Below are 26,366 nucleotides of genomic sequence, written 5' to 3' on the forward strand. Positions count from 1 at the left end.
GTGAAGTCGGACACTGAGTGCACCGGAATGAATGCCTCTTTTGCATAGTTTGTGCTTGCTGTTTATTAATCATTTGAAACTAGCAAACTATCAGCTCCAGTAGTAAGATTAAAGGATTTATCTTGAACTCTGTCACGGAAATTGTGTATAAACCCTAATTGATTTAATAATCAATTTACAATGAATTTATACCCGTGTTGTACATTATGCTGTACGCCATGGATGAGCGCTTTGTAAAAATGAACGGATTGATTATTCAGCTGCGGGCGCCATCTTCTGGCGAGATGCAGGAATACATTCGGCGCGTGACTCTCACGGTGCATTATGGGCATTCTCTAGCCGTTGAGCGTGCACCAGTTGTACACTCGTTTTTGCAGTACATTGTGGGATTAAATGAGTGCACTCGAGAACGTCCACTATGGTTTCGGACACCACTACAAATGGCTGTTCCCTCAAATAGTGCCCTATTTAAGGGTATAGGGGGCGATTTCGGACACAGCCTAGGACTTTTAAACACAGGGCACTTAGGGGAACACAGGTGACGTCAATGGAACATAATCAAACTAAATGAGGACAGGAACATGACCAAATAAGGAAACACAGGAAGGACTACGGGGGCAAAACAGGTCCAAAAGTCTGACAAGTATGGGAATATATTAGGCATATAAATAGTTATTATTACAAATGAGTGTAGAGTCAAATTCTTTTGATTATATTGTTGTTTTGTTGGTTAGATGGGTTTTGTGTGAAGTCACATTCAGAGTGATTAGTTTTCCTCTGGTGAACTTAGACACTCTGGAATTCAAGCCATTTCTCTTCATATATGTCAGTATTCTACAAAGATTCAGTAAGGTTTATTGGGGGAATCAGTTATGTTCAATGACTCAGAGTCAAGTCATAATTTCCCTTATATATAAAATGGTTTTAAGCTAAATTATTTGTGACCCTGGACCACAAATCCAGTCATAAGTAGCACAGGTATATTTGTAGCAATAGCCTACAAAAATTATTGATTTTTCTTTTATGCCAACAATTAGGATATTAAGTAAAGATCATGTTCCATGAAGATATTTTGTAATTTTCCTACCGTAAATATATCAAAACTTAATTTTTGATTAGTAATATTGCTAAGAACTTCATTTGGACAACTTTAAATGCGATTTTCTCAATATTTAGATTTCAGCTTTCAGATGATATATAATTTTCAATTTCAAAACATTGACCCTTATGACTGGTTTTGTGGTCCAGGGTCACATTTAATGGGATAGTTTGCCAAAAAATATTGTAAAAAAAACTACTAAATGATGAACTTAAATGTTTATGCACTACTGTTCAAACTTTTGTGGTTCTTTTATTGTAAATATTTTTGAATGTTTTTATGTTCACCTAGACTGTAATTATTTGACAAAAATATAAAAACATTAAAAAAAATAGTATTACAATTGAAAAGAACTGTTTTCTGCTTTAAAATATTATAAAGTTATTTATTTCTGTGATGGCAAATTTTCAGCTGTCATTACTCCAGTATGCCACATAATCCTTCAGAAATCATTCTAATATATTTAGAATAAGAAGTAACATTTCTTATTATTATACTATTATAGTAACATAATAATTATAATAAGATATTATACATCTTATTATCTTATTATTATGCAGTGTTGAATTCTTTATGTTGTACTAATTTTAGTAAATATTTTTATGCCGATCATTTTGCATTCTTTTTCAGGTCAACCAATTACATTTCATGGTAACACTTTAGTATAGGGACCAATTCTCACTATTAACTAGTTTCTTATTAGCTCGTTAACATATTGGCTGTTCATTAGTATTTATAAAGCTCATATTATGCATGACCGCATTCTACATCCCTAATCCTACCCAATACCTAAACTTAACAACTACCATATTAACTATAAATAAGCAGCACATTTGGAGACTATTGAGCCAAAAGTCGTAGTTAATGGTTTGTTAATAGTGAGAATTGGACTTTAAAATAAAGTGTGACCTATTTTACAGTATGATAAAGTTATGGTCATTTGTGGAGGACCTTTAGAAGCAGAGTCCCTCTGTTTTTAAATCTGTTTTCCTGACTTAATTCACACTAATAGTAGTCTGAAACGCATACTAGCATACACGCTTCATTGTCCATGCTTTACTTGGGACTTTAGAGCAATGGAGAACTCTGTAAAACATCAAACAGCATAGCCTGTTCTGCTTGTATTGATCTCAAATGTCAGGGGTGGATTCGCTATGTAAAATGTTGTACAGAGTGTAGAAGAAGAAGAGATTGACCCACACGGGGTAAGGGGGTGTCTAATGGACACTTCCCACCTCCACTGGGTACTTGAGCTGAGTGTGTTTTTTCTTTTCCTTTACAAGCCACAGTTCATCATCTTCTCAATTTGCCACAATCTTCGCTTGTCGACCTTGACATCCTTCTCTTATTCACACAACTCTGAAGAATCCATGAATGCCATTAAAGTCAAAAACTATGCAAACTTTCCAGCTTTCAAGGAGATAATCAAGAAGAATGGGCTGCTTATGTTAGCTCGTTTGCATAAACTTAGACTAAAAGGTTACTAATGAACAGTCTCTCTTATTTGCCTCAAATAAGAGAGTGAGACTTCATTATAAATTAAGCTTGAAATGGTAAAGATTAGAGGGTTTTGTTCTTGACATTGTGTTTTTTTCAAACCCAAAGTCTGAAGCCAGCTCATCAGAACATTTTTTTAATCTGTCTATGCTACCATTTAAAAGTTTTGGGAACAGTTTTTTTTTTTTTTTACATTAATTCTTAACTCTGCATTTTCAGCTTTGACGTCACAGGAATAAATTGCATTTTAAAATATATTAAAATTAAATTGTTATTTTAAATTGTAATAATATATTACAATATCTTTGTTTTTAATTTATCAATCAATCAAATCAATCAATACACACACACAAGCACGCACGCACGCACGCACACACACACACACACACACACACACACACACAGATGTCTGATTTCCTATCTGTCTTGCAAGACAAAAATGGAAAAGCCATAAATATATTATTCTCTATAATATATTCTTGTGGATTGCTTTTAACCTGCCAAAAGCAGTGGTTTAATGATTAGAAACTTCACACAAGATGGAGTGGCATATAAGGACACTTGGGAAAGTACAGCTGTACATCGTATTTTTGATGGAACATTTAAACGGCTGTACATGATGAGACGAGCTGTATCTGTAATTGAATTGTGTTCGAGTGAGAACTTAGAAAGAACTTTTGAGTGACACTGGCTCTTGGCGCTGTGGGAGTGACTCTATTTAATGCCAAACCAGGAACAGGGTGTCTTCACAATCACTTTCCAAGAGAACACCCTCAAATGTTTTCATTTAATACTTCCCTCCCTGTACTCCTAAATAAGGATACAAGTCTCTTTCCAAATGCTACACTTTTCCTGCTTCCATTTCCACCTCTTTTCACTTCAGCCACTTGGATAACAGACCAAAGAAACATTCTATGTAGGTTTCCCTCTTTGTTGCCACTGCTCTGTGCTGCTGCTTGTGGAGAGCCCAGGCTAATGAGATGACAGACGGAGCACTTGTCTGGTCATGACAGGAGCTGAGATAGAATAGAAGGGCTTATGGTGCAGGTAATGTGCTTTTCAGCAACACAATGGTACGGTGAGGTCATTCACAGCCACATGATTAACAGCCACAAATTATGTGTTGTGTTGGACCTTGTTGAGCTGTGTTAGCTTTGCCTCATAAAAAAAGTTGTCTCAAAGTTATATTTCAAAGATTATATAGGCTACAGTGTATCTCAGAACTGCTTGCTCTTTTCAGGACATATTTATGCATTTGGCAGGCACCTTTATCCATATTGACTTGCACTCCATTCAAGGTAGACATTTTGCTAATATGCGTGTTCCCTGAGAATCGAACCTTTGACTTCAGTTAGTAGGCCTGTTGCAATAATCAATATATCGACTTATCGCGCAATATGTACATGACCTCAATAATTTTTGGTGACGCAATATATCGCCCATTATATTTACTTAAAAAATAATGTCACGATGTTTTGTACATTACACTTGCGCCTGTGTTTTTTGCAGCTTCTCGTACATAACGTGGTGTAGTCATGAGGTTCTAGTTCAAATAAAAAAAAAATGCTTCTGCAAAAAAAGTTTCGTCTGCAGATATGGTCTTGTTTAGGGATCTGTGCCTTTGTGCATACAGCCATCTGACTGCTAAGTAGTGATTGTGTTTTTCAGCAATAGTGTGCACCCTTAATTTACTGAGAAAAGAAGGCCAGGGAAAAATCTGTAGATGGAAAAATCTCCATACAAGTTATTTGTGCATTTTTCTCTTTTTCTACTTGTTACTTTGCACTTTTTGTTAGAAAATGTTTATTTACTATTTATTCAGGTTTTTTAAGGTATCTAATATTATCGCAATTATTTCTGGGGCAATATATCGCACAACAAAAATGTGTTATCGTGACAGGCCTATCAGTTAGTGCAGTTATTTACTTGATGACTCAAGAGTATGTGTGAAATAAACACACTCTCAGAGAGAGAGAGAGAGAGAGAGAACTAATTGCCAGTGGGAAAAATATTCTTAATTCAAGATAAATTCTTAATTTTGTTTATTAATGTGGTTTTGATTTTCAAATTTTGTTTAGAGCATATGCACATTAGTACTGTTCAAAAGTTTGTGGTCAGTAAGATAAAAATAAAAAAAAAATATATATATATTAATACTTTCATCCATTGAGGGTGAATTAAATTTATCATAAAGTGCCAATAGAGACATTTCTATTTCAAATAAATGCTGTTTTTTACATTTTCTATTCATCAAATAATCCTGAAAAAAATGTACCATGGTTTCGACAAAAATCTTAAAATAGAAAATATTTTTTAATTCAATTCTAAAAATATTTTACATTATTAAAATAAATTCAGCTTTGGTGAGCATAAGAGACTTCTTTCAAAATCATTAAAAAAAATCTTAATCTTGTTAAAAAAGTTAATCAAATGTACTAATTAAAAAAAAATAAAAATGTTGTCAGAACCATAGTTCTCTCTTGATGTGATTCTATTTTCCTCTTTCTCTCCCCAAACTTCCTGGCATTGTCCACGGTCAAATTAGCAATGCACCTTTATGCAATTCTATAGTAGTGTATAAGTTATAATTTGTCCCAGATTGTTTAAACACCGCCAGTATGCATTTGTTTGCAATCCTACATTTTTTATATATATTTGTGTATATACACTCTTAAAAATAAAGGTGCTTCACGATGCCATAGAATAACCTTTTTGTCTAAATGGTTCCATAAAGAACCTTTAACATCTGAAGAACCTTTCTGTTTGACAAAAGGTTCTTTGTGGCGAAAGAAGGTTCTTCAGATTACAAAAAGGTAAGAAAGAGATGGTTCTTTAAAGAACCTTTGACTGAATGGTTCTTTGTGGAACCAAAAATGGTTCTTCTATGGCATCGCTTGAAGAACCTTTTGAAGCACCTTTATTTTTAAGAGTGTACCGTAAATAAATATAATGGAATTGCAAGGTGAAACGTTTTACTGGGTAGTAAATGTGCTGCCAGGTATTCAGAGGAGAATTCAGACAGCTTAGCACACGGTCTAACTTCACCTCAAATGCCTTAGAGCAGCACATTACAATGATTGTGTGGAATAAATTTGATAACTAGATATGTGAGCGTAACCACATTACGTAGGGCACACTCAAAGACTTGTTTATTTAATGGAGCATAACGTATCGATTCACATGCGGTAATATGATTGTTTAATACACAAATCTGTAATGGGTGTGGCCATTCCAGAAGCCTGCTGTCAGATTGCATTTCCTATTGATACCTAAAACCGAACGACAAAATTGCCATTGCTGTTTTTATGTATCATTTCCAACATTCTCTCTGTTTCAGCCTTCAATAGTCTGCAGCGAGCAAATAGAAACCCAAAATGGTTGACGAGAGTTTTGCCCTATAGGTCAGAGTGAGATGGTAACATGCCCTTGGAGAATTGCTGCCACTGTCTGTCAGAAAGAGGGTTGGACCATTTGAGGTGAGCGAATGCTCTTGAAGGTCGGGTCATTGTTTTTCATTTCGTTCATGATATATACTTTTGTTTGAAAGCGTAGGCCCACTCCCAGCTCAATTCTGTCTGTTGTTTGTGCTCGGAATATTTAATAAAAGCCTCCTTTCTTTCTTTCCATCTGCATGGCTGAGCTGTTGACTCGCTGCTCTCTGCGGTATAACTGTGCGTAGTTTCACTAGGCACCCAAGGCCTCTACAATAATGTCTATAATTAGATCACGTTTATTTAGAAGACATATTTTTCACAGCTGGTTGCAACACAGAGGATAATATGTCAGAGCAGAGTGGGGTGGATATGATGCTTTGATTATTGCAGATCTGTCAGGATTTTATAATTTACAAAGTTTTGGATGCCTGGTTTGACAATGATGCGCAACATCTTTGTTTGAAAAAATGTGGCATCTTGGGAGGTAGTCTGAGAACTTCAATAAAACAAAGAAGCCCTACTTTCATTACCTTGCGCTCGTTCATAAGAAACTTGCTCAGCGGTTGTCATTGAAAGAAAATACTACTTTCTAAACCCCCTTGACAATTGGTAGCCTTTTGACACCGTTATAATAGTTTGGTTATGTAATTTGTCAGCTCAGAAGCACACAATCAAGATTAATTATGAATACTACTGCTTCCTACACCTCTTTTTTTCCATATTATTATTTCAAAGGAATAGTTCACAAGTCTGGTATCATTTGTTCACATTCATTCACATTCATTTCTTTCAAAAACCCATATGACTTTCTTTCTTCCACTGAACACAAAAGGAGATATTTACAGGGAGATGTCCAAACTGCTTCTTTACATACAATGAATGTCAAGCAAGATTTTCAAGCCATTGTTTTCCATTAATAACCTCAATTTCAGTGCGATTATATGGCTTCAGAAGACTTAGAAGAAGTTTAAATTACTAATATATATTCTATGATGCTTGTCTGCTGCCTTTTTGGAGTTTCCCATCCACTTCCATTGTCTAAAAAAGTAATATTTAGTCATCTTAATGTTGTTCCCATTTCATATGAAGCCCTTTTTTTTCTTTCGTGCGCACACAAAATTAGAATTTGAGCAGAACGTCCCAACTTCTCTCTTACATAAAATGAAAGCGAAGGTGACTAACTTCTGTCAAGCTCCAAGGACAAGAAAGCAGCATGCAAACATCATAAAAGTTGTCAATACAACTTGGGTGCTATATTTTACTGTAAGACTTCTGAAGACTTCTCGTTATTTGCTAAATAATCTTGCCTTGAAAATCTTGTTTGACAGTAATTGAATTTAAAAGAGCAACTTGAACTTTCCAGAAGAAAGTAAGTCATATGTGTTTGGAAAAAACTTGAGGATGAGGAAATGATGTCAGTATTTTTGGGTGAACTATCCCTTTAAGTTTTTCTGCTGATCTTTGGTTCAAAGTGTTTAAATTTATACATAAAAGACTGGATGTGTTTATGATCTCTGAGAAATGTATTGAAATGTAACTAGTGTTAACTTGAAAAAGCCGCTGACAGGCCTGTCTCTGCCTTCTCAAAGTAAACAACACCAGAAGGTCTTAATAACACTGATAAATCTGTCTTTAACCCCGCTCTGACCAGAGGTTAACTGGATGGGGCTGACATTGAAGCGCACACATACTAGCCATCTGTGAACATCTGTTATTAGCAGGGAAGGAGAGACTGACATGTTAACTTCAGAGGAAAGAACAGCCGGTCGGCTAATTGCCAGACGAAAGCTTGAACCGTTGAAGCTTATCGACTGTGGCCTTGAAACCTAGCCTTAGGTTTTCAACCCCTAAACCTTATAATTAAAATGCCTCGCTTCTGACAGATTGGACACTGTTAGATGCTACGGCCAGATAGCTTTCAACTTCAAACACTGATGAGAGAACTAAAGAAAACGAAAATATCTTCCCTCTTGTTCGGTGTCATAATGTGATAGAGGAACACTTTGAAAGCGATCTGGGTTCCAGAGTCAGTTTTTTTTTAACTAAACATTACACATTTTCCAAAGCTTAAGGGAATTTTAAGGCTTAAGAGCTTTTTTGGCATGGCCTCATCATGTGGATTTACAACACATATAGTCAGTCTGTGTATTGCCTGAAGGCACCATGCATTTACATCTTGACTTCATGATACAAAGCTTTTGTGAAGGCTTTGATCTGTTGCTTTTGAGGATTCACAAGCCTATAAGCATTATTTTATGATTTACTTATAGAGCAGTCATTAAAATTGGCATGAAATGAAAATTCACCCAGTCTATTTTGTAAATGCATTTTATAGATCGTATTGTGAATGATTCATCCAAGTATAGACCTTTTCTGTTTTTAATGTACATTAAAGACCAAGGAGAATAACTATAATGATAATTATAAAGATAAAATTCTAAAAACCTAGAAATAAAATAAAGGACACAAGACTGAATCTTTTTGTGATTGCAATGAGCTCAGTGTTGCCAAATCTGACTTACCAAATGTTTGTCCCATCAGAATGATAAATAAACTTGCCAGCTACACTGAGTGTCTACGCTTCACCTTGGCTGAAACCCAAAAAGGCATTTTAGCTCAAATTTTGAGCAACAGTTTTAGACATTTTGGCAAGGTATAATGAAAACAAATAAACCTTCCAGTTTTTCAGGAGTCTTCCCTCAGAAAAGGTCGCTTATGCTGTACACATCCATTCGTTTGACTTTGTTTTCTGTCTTCAGCAACTGTTTGACGAACAGACCCTAGAGGCAGGATTGCAAATTTACCACCTATTCAGTTTTTTTTCCAAGGTGTTTATTATTGGCTGATGGTGGCTTTGCCATGTGGCCAATTCCCAGATGGAGGGCTCAAAACTATGCTCCAAAACAACACAAGTGTTGGGGGAAGTGTTTTATTAAGTGGCATCATGAAACGTATGGCCTGCCACTGTGAACAGTTATAAATGCAAGTCAGTGTAGATGCCCCTGGCTCGCATCCTTACTGGTTTTTTTTTTAACCTTTTTTGGTGATATGGTATACGCCATGACCTAGATGTGGATGAGATCTAAGCTCTTTTGACATCTATGTGGTTAATTACTTAAGTTGTTTATTTTACAGTTCGGTTCACTATAGGCTTTTTTCAGGGGGATTTCCATATTTTTTTTTTTGTAAATAATGCCCATTGAAGCAATATTTGTCTAATTAAGAAATACCTGAAGGTTTTAATTTAATTTGTTAATATTTATATTAATATTCATGTTTTTTTTTTTAAAAAGTGACGTGTTCTCTAGTATATTAACTTCTCGAAACTGATATTTTAAAATTAGCCCCTGTTGGTAGATGTTTGTAATTACACAATCTGCAACAAAAACCTCTTTCTCCATTGACAGCGATTGGAAAATATGTATATTTCACTCATTTCATTATATCATAGGTATTGTATATTATGGTTATCTGTTTTACTTATACTGTCTTACTATATTTTATGTGTAATAAAGTTAATTATTTAGCATAGGCCTATATCACATATGTATGGAAGCTCGTTTCTGCCACTGAATAAAAGTAAAAAAAAAAATTAATTGTGACTTTTTATCTCACAATTCTGACTTTTTTCTTGCAATTGCGAGTTCACATCTCGCAATTCTAACTTTTTTTTCTCAGAATTGCATGATACAAATGTGCAATTCAGATTTTTCTCCGAATTGTGAAATATAAACTCACAATTGCGAGTTACAAAGTCAGAATTGAGAGATATGAACTCGCAATTCTGAGAAATGAAGTCACAATTACGAGATATAAACCCGCAATTCTGACTTTTTTCTCATAAATGGGTGATTTAAACTTGCAGTTCTGAGAAATAAAGTCAGAATTGCAAGATATAAACTCTCAATTCAGACTTTTTTCTCAGAATTGCGAGTTTATATCTCACAATTCTGACTTTATAACAGGCATTTGCGAGTTATTAAGTCAGAATTGTGAGGCTGGAGATATAAACAACACAAAAATTTGAAAGGTGGATGCACCATGGTATTGACTAACATTTCGTCAATCTAAAAATTCAACAACCTTGATTCTCAATAGTGTTCTTGTACTGTAGATATTGTTTCTGTTTAGAGGAGGAAAAAATAGAAAGTCTTCAATCTGAGGTTAGTAATATGACCAGGGGCTTGATGTTTTCAGAAAACAATATTTAGAGATTATTCCATCCATTCAAGGTGTCTAAACACCAGCATGTCCAATAACAATTGGATCTACATCTTTTTGCTGATCAAATTTCCCTTTACTGATCAAATAAGCCCTGAATAGCTATTATCGAACCAAATGCAAGTACAGTAGTAGGCAAAATAAATACTATGCAAGCATACCCTAATATCCTTGGCAGGAGATCATAGTATGCCAGGAGGTTAAATGTACAGCAATAGATCTGTTTAGATGAGGCCATTACAGCACTCAGACCCTAGCGCTAGTGCAAAATGAAATGTGCCAAAAGACTTACACCTCGCAAAAGTCAGTGTTTATCATCACCGTAAAGCAGTCATTTTAGATGACTGTTCTGCGTTCGAGAAAATAGCCTCTATCACGTAAAAGTGCTTCTCCCTTTCCATAAACATAGATTATTTTCCTTCAACAATTTTATCCTAGCTGCCATCTTTGGCACTTGAAACCTTTTTTCATCATTCTTGCGTTTTTTTTTTTTTTTCACCATAACACGCTACGTGCACTCTAATAGGATAAAACATTTTCTGAAAATATGATCAGCAATACCATTATCATTTCTCCACATAATAGATCCCACTGTCGTGCTTATCATTAGATTTAAAAACAAACACTCTTTCTGGCCGCCATATGTGGCGACAGATGTCATCAAGCAGCCCCTGAGGGGGAAGACAGACGACCTGTCTACATAACTGAAGCTGAGAAATTGAAGTTTAGGGGAAACACAGACAGAACATTTGCATTCTCTACATGTCCTTCATCCAAGATTCATTCTTCTCTGGGAAAGCTCCAGAGAGTCTGATGTACGCGAACTGTGTGAAAAGGTAGCAAGAGTTTGGCAAGGTTGTGAGAGCTTTATAAAAACAGCAAATTATGCCTGGTTTTGAGCTGTTCTCATTGTGTCATTTTATATCCCTATTTTAATTAATATAATATTAAATATATGTATTTTAAATCATTAGAACTTTGAAATTCCCCAGGAATATTATGTTTTTAAATCAGATGCAGTGTAAAAAGCTTCAAAAATAGCCATCTTTTGAATTTTATAAAGCCTTCTTTGACTGAGGGCACAGTTGTAATATGAATCAGCCTCTGTATTGTTGTTGTTCAGAGTTTAAAGATTTATTTTGCTCAACATGGTGGCAGTGAAATGTTTTTTTTTTCTTTGCTTCTTTCTCTGCAAGCTATCATTAGTGTGCAGAAGAGAGACAAAATGCTGTAGGACATGTAGGACAGTAAATACAGATAATGATAAGTATGCAGTAAATGAACAGTAGCAATATACCAAACATTTGAAAGTACATAAAGTATCTGGACACTTTAGATCACACTTAAAAAAAAAAAAAAATGTTGCATTTGAAAACAATCTCAAACAAAATGGCATTTATTTTTTAAAGAAAAAAAAAATCACCCTTTAAAGGGCTAGTTCACACAAAAATGAAAATTTGATGTTAATTTACTCTTTAATCTTTATTACTTTACCCTCAGGTCATCCAAGATGTAGGTGACTTATTTTCTTCAGTAGAACAGTAAAGAAGATTTTTAGCTGAAACCGTGGTCTTTCGTGATTGATATAATGCAAATCAGCACTGGACGTTTTTGAGTATCAAAAAAGCATATCAAGGAACACGAAATTAATACCTGTGGTTCCTAATGATATATTGAGGCCATATGAAGTGAAATGAGGTTACAGGTAACAATAAAGTTCAGTTTCGTTCCAATCGTTTTGCTTCATATGATCTCAAAATATTGTCAAGAGACAGGTATTCATTTCATGTTCCTTGATACGCTTTTTTTATTCTCAAAAACATGCAGCCGCTGACTTGCATTTTATGAATCACCAATGAGCGGGATTTCAGCTAAAAGCGTATTTAATGTTCTACTGAAGAAAAAAAGTGACCTACATTTTGGATGGCCTGACGGTGAGTAAATCAACAGCACATATTTGTTTTTGAGTGAACTAGCCTTCTATCAACTTTTGTCAGACTTTTTTGAATTTGAATAACTTTTTATTAAATTTAAGGTGCTGGCTACTTTGGATTATTGTTATTATTCTAAATTTAAAATGTGATTACAGTCATTTAATTATAAAAGTGTGCACTTAAATGAAGATTTGAAACTTTTTTTGAGAAAGCAAATGAGCCTCTTAAAAGAAAAAGATTGAATAGTCTTAGGCAATTTCATAAAGGTCACATTAATTCTCCCATCTCAGCAGGTTGCTCTCTGTGTTTTTCATGTGCATCCATTTCACTTCTGAGTTTCACTTTAAAAAATAAGGGAACAATAATTAGCCTAAATCACTTAGTCTAAATGCTTCCTCTAAATTACTTAACTGAATTGGAGGTTTGTTTGTTTGTTTTTGGCTTACATTGCATTTTACTTATACAAGAAACCATAAATGTCTGCTGGGTCCACTAACCACTTATTAGAAACGTTATACAGTATACATATTTTCCGGAACACGGCACTAAATATAGGACCTGGCCACCTAAACTAGGTAATTGTGTGATTCAGTCAGTCTTCACTCTGCTTTTGTGCATGATTTTGGAATTCAGTACTGAATCATTCATTGCACTTGTCAGAAGCCTTGCTGTAGTTTTTCAAAGATCTCAAGTTTAATGATTTTGAAGGTTTCTGAACATGAGGCTTCAGCAAGCCAAACGATGTATGCGGATTAAAACAGTCCAGATTCTTTCCAGATATTTTTAGGAAGTCATCATTAATTCCATTTTTGTGAAATAAATCTCCTCTATTCACCATTAGGCATTCCAGGAGTCTTGGGCACAGAACTACATCAATAATAGAGGAAAGAAGATAATCTTATCTTCACATCTGGAGCCCTTATTAGACAAAGTGAACTGCTTAAATCTGGAGCACATGCTGCCTCATCACAATGAGAGATCTTGAAGTTATGGTTTGAGAAATAGAGACATTTTCCCATATAATTCATGCAGTTCATGGCGTCAGACTTTAAATATTAATTTGATGATAATTAGTCATTCAAATTATTAGCAGCAGTCAATATGTGCATATTCAAACAAAAAATATGTTAATGCAACATAATTTGAGTATTGATACACAACCATACTACAGAGTTAACAAGAAAGCAGCCGTCTTCTGAAATGTGTTGCTTTTGTGCTTTAATTACTACCACTGCTTCACTGAGGGAGATTCATTTTAGGCTATAACAATGAAATGGTTTCTGACTTCCACACAGTTTCAGCTATCAGGACTAATTGGTCATGCACAATGGGCACGCTGTTTTCTGCAAGACTATAAATTATTAAATAAAAGAAGCATAGTCTTTCAGAAGTGTTGAACTTTAGTGAAGAGCCTCTGTGTCATATACAAGGCCTTTCCCCATGTAAAATTACTCATGTAGAAAGGGACACTTTTTCAATTTGCTTGCCTATTATAGTTATGACAAATGTAATCAGTTTTATTATGTTTTATTAAGAACATGTTCACTGGATGTGCATTATTGAAGCTTTTACAGATTTAGTGTTCAAAATAGCCTACCAAAGAAAACACCTTTAACCTATCATTAAAAAGTCTCTTACACTTAAACATTTATTTGTATACTTTATATTTATAAGTATACATTCATTTTTTTTAATTTTTTTTTACAATTTAATAATAATTTCTCTGTTTTAATATATTTTAAAATTTAATTTATTTCCATGAAGGCAAATCCAGTGTTCAAATTGAGGGGGGGCTGGGGGGGTCCCGGACCTCCCATAAGCATTAAGCGACCCCCCATAACACCCAAAAAAATATACTTGGGGGGTCCCCTGGTTTTTCAATAAAACTTTAACACTTAAAATGTAATTTCGATTGCTGTATTAAATTTAGACCTGCTTATGTTACATCATATTTTATTTTTACGCATTTTTACAGCGTTGCGTATTATAACCAATCACACACGACTAATGCAGTAGCCAATCAGAGGCGTTCAAACTAGTCATCGCTGAAACCCCCGAGTTTTGTTCAGACTGAAACTCATGAATTCCCTCATCATAAGCAACAAATTGCAGATGTACATACACTGAAAAAAATGTTTCATTCATCCAATTAAAAAAATGTAGGGTAATGATTCACATCTATATTTTTTAACTTGAGCCAATGAAAAATAAATAACTTGCCCTTAGGGACATTTTTTTCAAAAACATTTTTTTCAGTGTACGATGTGAGATTCATTTATCATACTGTGTATGGACAGCTTTATTGATTATAAGAGGAGTTATGAGTGCTTAAACACTAGCTAGACTGAATGCTCATTTAGAGTGTGTTCTTTCACTGCATGATTCAGTATAATAAAATGCATTTAGAATGCTCCCAAAATTCAAGATATGGGGGCAGGAAATGTATATATTTATATCATTTCATATAGTTGATCAATATCACACGAAGAGTGCCATTTTTTTCTCTTGCAAAAATCACAAATGTGATATTGATTTTATACAACAGCTCAATAATCAAGAAGTTAATATTAAGAGACTTACGTTTTAGACACCACATTGCCTATTTTTTGCTCTATTTCGCCAACAAAAATGGTTCCAAACAAAGCCACAGCACTGTTTTGCGTCTCTGAAAAACATGACAGTAGTGTTTCGTTCCTGAATGAATCAACCGTTTATATGAGTCAGTTCAATCGCAATGACTCACTTAACAGTGACTTGCTGCCACCTACTGGCGGTTTTAATTTCACATTTAAAGTATCTTTTACTGGCGGTTTTAATTTCACATTTTAAAGTACCTTTTTATATATTTTTTTAATAATTTCAAATATCAGTATTCAACGTTTTAAGATTAAAATATAAAAACATTATTTATGCATTTGTAACTGCAGGTTAAACCATTCATGCCTTGCATTAAACATTGTGTATATGCATCTAAATGCCACTTCAGATGCAGCTTCTGTGTTTCCTCTGCATTGCATGAATTTTGTTGATAATTGATGATTTTATTTGTTTGGTAACTGCCCCAAATGTCTTATTATTCTAATTGACTTTATTGATTAAATTTAAGACACATTTCTAGAAATGGCTTTACAAAGGTAAAAATGCCCATAAAGGGTAAAATCATTTTAAATTTGCTGGAAAATATTAATTTCTGTCACTGCTGTGAACTGACCACCACACAGAGTCAGCTGTCCATGGCAGTCCTGAAGCGCAACACACTCAGCAAAATATAATCTGATTATCAATCATTATCGATAAAATCCCAGAAAATACAGAGATATCATTTGTTGTCAACATCGCACAGCCCTAGGCTAGATTTTTAATTCTTAAAACGATAATCAGAACCTAATCAGAATTAGGTTTTCTCAACGATAACGATAACGAGGACAAGACAAAATAAAAATAAAAAATGCATCATACGTATGTATATAAAGTTTTATTTTTTTATTTTTTTATTTTTTTTTGTGAAGGGTGTGTGTGTGTGTGTTTTGTTTACACTTCACAAATACCACATGCTGGTATCTCCATTGATAATGATTTGTTGGTCCCTACAGAGCTGCTGCTCATTCACTCTCTTTTTCTCTCTATTATTTGTGTTTTGCTTTTAATGTGATTCCTTTTTTAATTCAGCTTATAAAAATAGCAGCACTCACTGGGTAATTAATTTGTAGCATTTTATATATAATAATGCATTCGCGTTAAATGTTAATCTGCTTTGTCCAGGAAAAGCTAATGTTTTTAATGCGCTCATGGTCTTTTAACACACTTCTCCATGGGGGGCTGTAGTGCTAAGTGCATGTCATCTTGCTTTTTGCACTATCAGAGTGTTCCAATGTTCTTTGTTTTTTAATTGCCCACTTACATAATTGTTTCATTAGCTCTTGATGAAAATAGTTGCCTGAGAAGTCGAAGACAAGATGTGTGCAGGCACCTCTGCTGAGTAGGGCCAGTAAATATTAGGTTAATTGAGTCAGTTACAGTAGCACTTAGGGCTCTGTGCTGCCATTCTGTATTATTTGCATATATTAGGAGCACCGCTGCAGTCTCGGGAAGAGGGAGTCCCACTAGGTAAAGCAGTAGGAATTGACTTGTCATTGCTCTGTGGGTGGGAGAACAGAGTTCGGAAAAGCACACTACCATACATGTAGTACAATCTCAGCACACTGTGCTTGTTTGTTACTGTGTCCCACTTTGCAGTGTGCCTGACGTTATCTTCCATTTGCAATTTAGACTGAAACCAATATCAGGTTGGTTCTTCTTCTAGGAGGAAAATTTTTTTTTTATAGCATTTTGTAAAAGTAGTAATATTATGAAATATTTCTTAAATACTTTAATTTTAAAAATTGTAAATCTTTTCTAAAATTGTATTTAATCCAGTACAAAGATGTATATTTAGCAGCCATTACTCCAATCTTTTCAATTATCTGATAAATAGAAAGTTAATAAAATAACAGCATTTAAATGCTTTGTAACATTATATATGTGTTTAATATCACTTTTGGTCAGTTTAATGCATACTTGCTGAATAAAAGTATTAATGTCTTTAAAAAAACATTGGTTATATGAGGTAGTATACAGAATAATATATGCTATTAGTATAGTGTATAATATACACAACAGTATACATATCACACAATATGCTAATATTCAGGGGTGCACATAAGTTTTTCAGTCTGGTTCTCATAAGAGCACCTGGAGATTTGGTTTGTGCTCACACTGCACATAATGTGACACATTAAATATAATAATGACAGTAATAATAGTATTATTGCACTTTAAATATAAGTACAATAATACTATTGTTTACTATTATTTACTTTTTATATATATATGAATTTTCAACATTTTCAAACCTAAAATCAGCATTTTATTTTGGCGGGTTGCTGGCAAATGCACTCACGGGTTTTAGCGCTGCCGAGTGAATGAAATGGTCACGGTTTTGAGTTTTGCTGTGAAACCGGCAGTGCATTCAGTAGCCTATATTTATGCTTTCAGTTCGAATGGAAGTCTTATACAGTATTACAGTTACTTGATCTAAAATGGTGATTGTGCAACAGCTGTCAACCATGTCGGTGCACAAATGAGCAGTCTGAACTTATTTACCCAGTACATTTTCTTTTTTGCGCAATACTTATGTGCACCCCTGCTAATATTCTATTCTGAACATATCCAATTTATTATATATTTAATTATACATGAATACATTTCACCTTATATGTGTATGTCTGTATATAACAGTTCATCTTGAGGGAGTGTTTCATGAGTGGCCCACAGGTGGGCTTTTTAAGGCATATAAGGGATGCTATAACAGAAAAGAGGTTGGATTCTTGTCTGCTCAAGACCTGAAATGAAAATCTTTGGTGGTGTATTCAATTACGTGTGAAGGCGGTTGTGACAGTAAAGTCATTGCGATCTATATGTGCACTTCTGATGAGGAACTGACCCCGAAGGCATACATAGTCTCATAATTAAGCGAGCCGTCAGCTAGACTCAGATGGTGGATGAACCAGAAGACTTTTCTGGAAGTTCTTTTTCGAAGTGCCACGAAAATCTTGGTTAGTGAGGTAGCTGATGTCTTACTATGCTCATCAGGAACTTGTTTTAACTTTTTGGAGAGAACCCATTGTTTGCAGTAAACAACAGTAGGTGGGCTAATATTTCATCTACAGTATATTTATTATAATCACCCCGGCATTAGCTCTTCTGCAATTAGCAATGCGTTACTTCTTAACATGACATACTCTCCAACTGTGTTACAATGGATCACCATACTGCTAGGCCACCCAGCGCCCCAGACACAAATAAATGTGAAGGCCAGATTGTAGAGTATATAGTGGATGCTGAATCGGCTGCTTGTTTCTCTCAACCACGACAAAGTACTTGAGTGCATTTGTTAACATGAGGACATTTTTTAAAATTATTTTTCTTCTGCTGATTGCTTCACCTGTCAAATATGTCCTGGATAAATTGTTTTATGCAGTACTTCTGTTTTCATTAAATCTCAAGCAATTTTTTTATTTTTCTTTCAGATCTTGGATTACATATGTGCAGAGGCAAACACACCTCTATTGTGCATGCCATTAATTTATTCTGAAATATAAAGACAACATCCAGAGAATAAGTTTGAGGATGATGGATATGAACTAGAGCGAGCTCATGTGCGTTGTTTTGAACGATGAAGTTGTGATTTAATGAAGTATGATTAATCAAGTTTTCCAGTCGTGATTAATCAAGTTCCTCCAATCTGCTAGACTGTGTTGTCATTTAGAGATGGGAAAATTCAGGCTCTGATTACCTGGGGAACTGAATGTAATTTGATTATTTGTCACATAGGGTAAAACTTAACGGTTTGTATTTCATAGGAAATTGATTTATGGAAAGAAAAAAAGTGGCATTTGTTTGAGTTATCACTTACTCTTATGGATAAAGCTGTTCACAGCTTAACTGTAAAACAACAGTACATTTTAGTGTTAAGGAATACATGATTACTGTTGTTGTAATGTGTTTCTGTGCAGTTTGATGCATTCAGAGTTGCTTTATGTAATTAGACCAAGAAAAAACATTAAATATGACTGTCATGTAGATATAAGTAAGAGGGATAGATCTGTTTTTTTTTTCTCCTCTATTTGACATATGACTCATACATACACAGATTTACTGATGGATATCTGTTCATATTATTGTCTGTTTGCCTGTCTGTGTTGGGAAGAGTCACATCTCTTTGGCTGTTTGTCAAGGGCACTGGTTTGTAAATGTCAAGCTAATATTTTCCAGTCACTAGGTGAGAATTATTTGAAACAACTGCCATCAGATACTATGCCAGTGGCATATGATTGGTCAACACATGGCAATAGTTAGTATTAAGACTGAGAATGTTATAATTAGCATATGCAAATAAGTCTGCCATATTACTTGTAAAGGTAAATATATTGCATTTATAATATAGTTATATAATTATAATTATTAAGCATTAAACTGTTTTAACTTTTCAACATTGATAATAATAAGTTTAATATGAATAATAATATGTTTCCATATTAGCACCAAATCAGCATATCAAAATGATTTCTGAAGGATCATGTGGCACTGGAGTTCTTTATTCTTTTTAGAATATATTAAAATAGAAAACATTTATATTAAATTGTTATAATATTTCACAACATTGCTGCTGTTTTTGGTGTTTTTGATGAGATAAGTACTTGGTCTTGGTAAGCAATAGAGACTTTTTGCCCCAAAAAAAAAAGAGAGCGAAAAACTGGCTGAAAAACCTACTATATATTGAATTATTCCAAATTATTTGTATGCTTTTGGGACTTTCAAATAACTACTGTACATTTGCTCTTTGGGTGCTTTCTAGTGAGAAGAAAAAAGCTAAACAACAAAAAATTATGCCCATTTGGAAGAACTGGCGATTATCAAGCATCATAATTAGACATGGTAGATCTGAAGAGGAAGGCAATAATATGTAGTTCAGAACGACAACAACAAAAGTTTATTAAAGAATTAAAGAAATACTGGAATAACAAAATTGGGAAGGAAGCGAAGGGAAGATCAGAACTAATATCAATGCTTCAAAATGACAAGACATGCAGAGCTCTTCAGCCTGGCTTGTCATGTCAATTGCTCATTCATTTCCAATTATCTGCTAATTTCAAGGTAGAACATGGAGTATTTTGGATTTGCTGAGAAACTTTCTTTCGAACTAAAGATCAGAAAGTCTCAGGAGTAATTAATGTGTGTTAGCGAACCCTCACATGCTATTAGCTACTGCAAACAGATGCGAATCAGACGCCGCCATCCTTTGAAACATGTTACTTATGTTGAGCACTCGAAGGTAACTGCTGCTCACAAATTGTCTGTATTAATTTGAGTATGTTTCTCCACCTTATGCTTTTTCCTGGTGCTTTTCATTTGATGCTAAAATGATCAAAAACCTACAGAGAGGATAAAAGAACAAAACATGTCGTTCTTTTTTTTCCTAGTGACTTTCTATCAGTGTCCGCCAAACGAGCATACAATGATTTACCTGTTTCTTCTGCTGGAGCAATTTAGGAAAATTACCTTCAATTTTCTCCTTAAGCCAAGAATGTCTTAAAAAGAGAGAGATGGCAGCAGTCATCCTCTTTTATGAAGTTTTCTTCTTTGGATCACTTTTCAGCAGTTGCCTGTCACACCACGGAAATTGCAGAAACGAATAAAATGCATGATTTTGTTTTAGAGGATATGCTATGCAATAATCATATAATTTATTCACAGTCATTTGCTGTAGGTGTCTGTGATAACCTTAGAAGAGAAGTAAAGCACTTCAAGCTGTGTTTGTATTTTTAAAATATTGCTCCGTTACCCCTTGAAGAGCATTAGAGAGACTTTTTTTCTGCAACGGCTTCAAATTTACCTCAAAACAAGTCATATTACCATTTGTGCAAAATTACGGTCACACCACATGCTGATTATTTTATCTGTAGCGTGATGAGAGGTTGAATGGCAAAGAGGAACATGTTCTCGTCTGTGTCACATTCTTAGCACTTCCATTAGCAGGTCCTTGCTTCTTTCATCCCGCTAGTCCCCTAAGCCCTGTTGGCTTGATTCAGCACTATAAATAGACTCATGCAAAGACCCTCTGGCCCTTTTTTCTTTTCTTTTTTTTTCAAAAATGAGCATTCCTTTTCAGAACCCTCTGTTCTCGTCTTCTACCACATCAGCACCTGCTTTAACATCATACTGACCTCAGGTGTAGCTTAAGGGGAGCTGTCGGCCAGAGAGGGAGCGCTGGGTGCACACAACTTAAGACTTAGCCCTGTAACCTTCACCTAATCGGCCATAATCGACCAGCCTTGGTGAAATAATGTGTCATGAAGGGGATGCCGGGGCAAGGGATGTGTGTCAGGCATCCACAATTCAATTACACGTGGTTTCTATAGTGGCGATTTTGTATGTTGGATTCAAACAGGTGATGGTTATAAATGTCTGACTGGGGAAAGTTATCAAATGTTTTAAATGTTTTTAATTTATAAAATGAATTAATGTATTAGTAGTACATTGATTTAATTATACTGATTTATTTTGAATACTGAACATTTAATTTGAATTAATTCATTTATTTTTTGTATTTAATTGTTTAAACATTATTAAACATATAATACTTTAATAAATTAATCAGTTTTAATTAATGTACATATACTAATCATTGTATGATTGTTTTTTTATTGTGTAATTATTTTTAGTTATTTGAATTTTTATAATTTTAAATGTAATTGTTTAAACATTATAAACATACCCCATACAATGTGGCATCGTGCCCCACTAATGAATAATACAGAAAGGCAACATCTGTTAACCATATCTTTTCTCCTGGGCAGTATCGGTTAAACACGGTTCGGTATGGTTTTGGTACAGCAGGGGGAAAAAACTAAACATAAAATTGCTTTTTTTTTTTTTTTTTTAAACAGTGGTTTACCTCAGCTTATGCTCTAAACTATAGGAAGCCCTTTTACATTAGTCTACTATAAGGTTACAATTAACATTCATGTTTATTTTGTGTTAAAACTAGTAGTAAAGAGGAAGGGTTGAGAACTTTTCGGAAAATTAACCATGATTTTATTATAGTAAAAGTGTAGTAACCATGGTTTTTGGCGTATTGATTACCATTTGTATAACCACAGTTTTACCACAAATACCATGGTTAAACTATGGTTAGTGTAGTAAAACCATGGTTAATTTGTGGTTGCCATAGTTTAACTATAGTTACCATGGTTTTTGATTTTATTTGTAGTAAAACCATGGTTAATTTTCGTAAGGGATGAATACTATACATGTACCGTTACATCCCTAGTTAAAATATTCATTGTAGCAAAGCGAAGACTTTGAGGTTGGCTATATGCATATTAGGGGTGTCCCCGACTAAGGATTTTCATAGTCGAATCAGAATTTTCGAATCTTGCAGATATTCGACTGATAGTCGAATCATATGTTTTGGGGGCGGGGCAAAATACATTACCAAGAGTCAAGTCAGACATTCGACAGTCATAATTACGTTAACACACAGGGAAAATGTGTAACGGACGCCTTGCAGATACAAATGGGGTAAATAATGTTTTATGTTTTGATTAAAAAACTTTAAACATTAAACGTCAGTGAAACCCTAAGAATTCACAACATTTTTTACAATAGTGCTCTCATTATAATGTTATGTATATGACAGTAGTTATTTTTGTTTTGAGCTGCGTGCGCTGAAGATGACCAGTAGAATGAAGCAGCAGGTTTTTAATCAATGGGATTTATCTCATCACTTATCTCATATAGAATACGCTTCGTTATTTATACAACATAACGTTAATATTACGACTTATATGTTAAAAATGTTCTACATTATGAACCTTAACCCAAAACCCTTTAGCTTCATACACTGTAGATAATTGTGACCCTGCCTGTGGAAAGCCAGCTAAATTTTTTTTTTTTTTTTTAAACAGTGGTTTACCTCAGCTTATGCTCTAAACTATAGGAAGCCCTTTTACATTAGTCTACTATAAGGTTACAATTAACATTCATGTTTATTTTGTGTTAAAACTAGTAGTAAAGAGGAAGGGTTGAGAACTTTTCGGAAAATTAACCATGATTTTATTATAGTAAAAGTGTAGTAACCATGGTTTTTGGCGTATTGATTACCATTTGTATAACCACAGTTTTACCACAAATACCATGGTTAAACTACGGTTAGTGTAGCAAAACCATGGTTACTTTGAACTATGGTTAGTGTAGTAAAACCATGGTTAATTTGTGGTTGCCATAGTTTAACTATAGTTACCATGGTTTTTGATTTTATTTGTAGTAAAACCATGGTTAATTTTCGTAAGGGATGAATACTATACATGTACCGTTACATCCCTAGTTAAAATATTCATTGTAGCAAAGCGAAGACTTTGAGGTTGGCTATATGCATATTAGGGGTGTCCCCGACTAAGGATTTTCATAGTCGAATCAGAATTTTCGAATCTTGCAGATATTCGACTGATAGTCGAATCATATGTTTTGGGGGCGGGGCAAAATACATTACCAAGAGTCAAGTCAGACATTCGACAGTCATAATTACGTTAACACACAGGGAAAATGTGTAACGGACGCCTTGCAGATACAAATGGGGTAAATAATGTTTTATGTTTTGATTAAAAAACTTTAAACATTAAACGTCAGTGAAACCCTAAGAATTCACAACATTTTTTACAATAGTGCTCTCATTATAATGTTATGTATATGACAGTAGTTATTAATGTTCTGCATTTCTGTTTTGAGCTGTGCGTGCTGAATGTGACCAGTAGAATGAAGCATCTGATAGCAGGTTTTTAATCAATGGGATTTACCTCATCATTTATCTCATATAGAATACGCATCGTTATTTATACAACATAACGTTAATATTACGACTTATAGGCTATCTGCACAAAATGCCCCGAATGCATGAACGTGTCTGTGCGGCTCTGAATGAACTCCTTTTGTGGACGCGTTCTTCACTCAACAACGTGCAGAAACACGGCAACTAAACTAAAAAAATTCACAGCGTTTTATTATAATAGTGTTCTCATTATAATGTTATGTATATGACAGTCCCAGTCATATTTATTAATATCCTGCATTGTTGTTTGTCGCTGCGCGCTGAAGAGATAATCACCGTAGTACTACAATGAAGCGCTTTAATGCAGCGCAACTCAACCAAATGCATCTTAAACGAGATAAATAATATAATATACACAATATATATAAACTGGCTGAAATTTTTTGAAATCACTTGTACCCTACCTCATCGAAAAAATCCAGCCTTTCACTCTGCCTGTGTCAATTTGAGTCTTGTTAAAGATTTACTGTAAATCCCTGCTGCCAAAATGCTCCTCTGTCGGTGACGGATCACGGAAAGTGAAACTTAAATCTATAGGGGTGTTTGGATTTATTCACGCACGCTAAAATATTTATTTGAAGCTTCTTTCTTTTCAGATTCTTATCTACAGCATTATTTTAATAGGCTGTATATTAACTTATTTGGATAAAACCAGTAGTTCTATGTGAAATCAGACATTTGAGCACCCCCATATAGCCAAAATGGCATGATCATAATACCCCACGGATATTCGACTGTGAGATTGGTAGTCGAAGCAGCCTCCTCCTATCGAAGCATTGAATCTTCGACTATTCGGGATCACCCCTAATGCATATACAGAATTTTAATTTCAAAAATCTTAGCAAGCCTTAGGGACTCAGGTTGGAGTAAAACTGCAGAAAATCAAATGAGCATGGTCATGGGCGTCGCTAGGCCATTTTTAGGGGGGCTCGCCTCAGTCTCTTTTAAATTTCATATGAAAATGGCCACAGACTTCGATCGGCTCCTCCCAGTCTTTCAGCGCGTTCTTTTTCGATCCACAGACCGCAGCGGCGCAGAGCAAGAAACAGAGGACAAGGTGTGTGTTTATCTATAGATTGTTATAATATCTCCATCTGTGCAGTTCTTTGTCATAAATACAGTTTATAAAATATCATGGGGGAGCAATAATCGGTTCCACATCTACTGTAGCCTAAGTTTTCACTGCGTTCAGCCCTCATCACACCACAGCTGTTTCCTCCAGCGAAAATGAAGCACATATGAACGCATACTTTATAAAACGATCATGTTTTCATTTTTATTTGAAAATGTAACTTTCAGTATAATATGAATGATATCTTTATTTCAGACTCAAAAAGGTCCATATAAAATAAAAAAGCATACAAAAACAACATACAACATGGATAACAACAACAACAAATATACATATTCCAGTGGCAAATAGGCTTGCACACTTGAGCTAAGGAAAGAAGGTTGTACTAGAAATGCAAACAGTAACATTTTGTGTTTGTACAGTAAACGTGTGTGTGTGTGTGTGCATGTGTGAGAGATCATGAAGGCTTGTATTTGGCTTATTCAGTTATATGTTATACCTATATTTCATATTTTTACAATGCATTTTCATAGTTGGACTACAGTACACAGTATTTTTATTTTGTATTATTTTTTTTATTTGTTTTAGTATATGATGACAGATTAGGACAATGCAACATGATTTAAGAGTGGTAAATATTTGTTAATTTAATTCATTTCCATAAACCTGATGCATTATGCTGTAGAGATTCTTAGACAAAATGGAATGTCACATTGAAGTGAAGCAACAACATGTGACCGAACCACACTATATTATGCATGGTTTTATATCTAGTCATTTGCCACCCTGTTCCCAAGTTAACTGTAATGTGTTAACAGGCTCAAGGTTTAGTGCCAACATTCAAAGTGAAGGATTCTATGCTCAGCATATTCTCAAGTGTGTATGTGTTTTCATCCCTGCGGTGTGCATTATTTAGCACTCCAAGTGGCTCAAAAAAATAGCAGGTGACATTGGTGGGTTGGTGGTGCTTATTTATAGAGAGCTTCTAAATGTGAAATGTATGAATCTAGCAGTCGTTGTAGTGCCTCTACAGTTGTTGATTTCGGTTTGGAACTCAAATCACTTTAAGATGAAGGTACCAGCTCAGTCTAAAACATGGCTTGTTTTAAACCCGGGGCTTATGCTAAAACAAGTCAGCCAACAGAACAAGACAAAATATAACTATATTCTGATGCAATGCATGCTCTGAAAACAAGTCTTAATATCTTATGCAATTGGCTTCTCAGGTGAATTTATCTTGTTTTAGGAATTTTTGAATGTTTCTACTGGAACGAATACAAGAAAATTATTAAATACAGAATTGTTTGCCAGGATTGTGTAGTGAGGTGTGATAAATGGAAAAAGGTGCTATACAAAAAATTGTAAGAAGCTGAATATTATTGAAAAACATTTCTAGACTATTCTCGCAGTGTGTGTCTGTTTATAGCAGTGCATGTGCTTGTGTGTATCAAAGACAGTCGTGTGTGTGTGTGTGTGTGTGTGTGTGTGTGTGTTTATGGATATATATTTCCTTTTCCAGGCAAAGCATTGCTCGCTTGGTTTGAGTGATACCATTTCAATTTTGTGTGTCTACGAGGACATCAGAATGTAACATGATTAATGATGTAAAACGGCCAGTCAACGCTGTCAGTTGTGACTTATGATATACTGCACATTGTACTGTTGTCAAAGGAATCATATC

The 26,366-nt window shown here is 34.6% G+C and overlaps 1 protein-coding gene across 3 annotated transcripts in view; it reads left to right on the top strand.

Annotated features, from left to right (window-relative positions):
• The window catches only part of astn1 (astrotactin 1), a 267,140-nt gene that overhangs the window by 20,336 nt on the left and 220,438 nt on the right, over positions 1-26,366 (top strand). The window lies entirely within an intron of this gene.

Source organism: Sinocyclocheilus anshuiensis, unplaced genomic scaffold (genome assembly GCF_001515605.1).
Source record: "Sinocyclocheilus anshuiensis isolate Anshui unplaced genomic scaffold, SAMN03320099.WGS_v1.1 scaffold375, whole genome shotgun sequence".
Classification (NCBI taxonomy): domain Eukaryota; kingdom Metazoa; phylum Chordata; class Actinopteri; order Cypriniformes; family Cyprinidae; genus Sinocyclocheilus; species Sinocyclocheilus anshuiensis.